Here is a 626-nt window from a genome sequence, read left to right on the forward strand (position 1 = left end):
GCTCCGCCCTCTTCTCTCTCTTCTCTCCCATTGGTCGCGCGGGGGTAAGGCGGGGCGTGGTGAGAGCTTTGACCAATAGGAGAGCGAGGCCTGGCGGAACACCGGAGCTGGGGAGGGATGGCGCGGCTCCGCCCGCACTTCCCGCGAGAGCACGGCGAGGGGGCGGAGCCTGTGACCAGCCAATGGGGAAGCGGGCGGGCGGAGGGCGCGGCCTATTGGCTCATGGTGCGTGCACGTGGCGGCGCGGGCGCGGGAGGGCGCGGGGGCGAAGAGTTTAACCCTTCCGGCGCCGGGCAGATCGCACAACAAGGAGCTGTTCGGCAGCAGCAGCCATTCAACCCCCAGCTGTGGAACCGCTGCGTTCCGTTTGCGTTTTGCTGCGGTGCAGGACACCGCCCCCCTCTTTGCATTCACCGCGTGCCCTCCTCTTCAGCCCCGCCCATTTGCAGAGCCCCCACTTCCCGCAGTGCTGCCCTTTGCATCCCCCCTGTCTCAGTGCACGAACTGAACGCTACCTGCTCCCATTCAGCAGCTGTCCTGTTCAGCGCACCCCAAATTCCCCATCACACCTTAAGGCACGGCTGCTGAGGCTCCCATTGCTGCTATAGCTGCAGTCCTGCAGGGCT

This window comes from Excalfactoria chinensis, chromosome 10, assembly GCF_039878825.1.
Source record: "Excalfactoria chinensis isolate bCotChi1 chromosome 10, bCotChi1.hap2, whole genome shotgun sequence".
NCBI lineage: Eukaryota > Metazoa > Chordata > Aves > Galliformes > Phasianidae > Excalfactoria > Excalfactoria chinensis.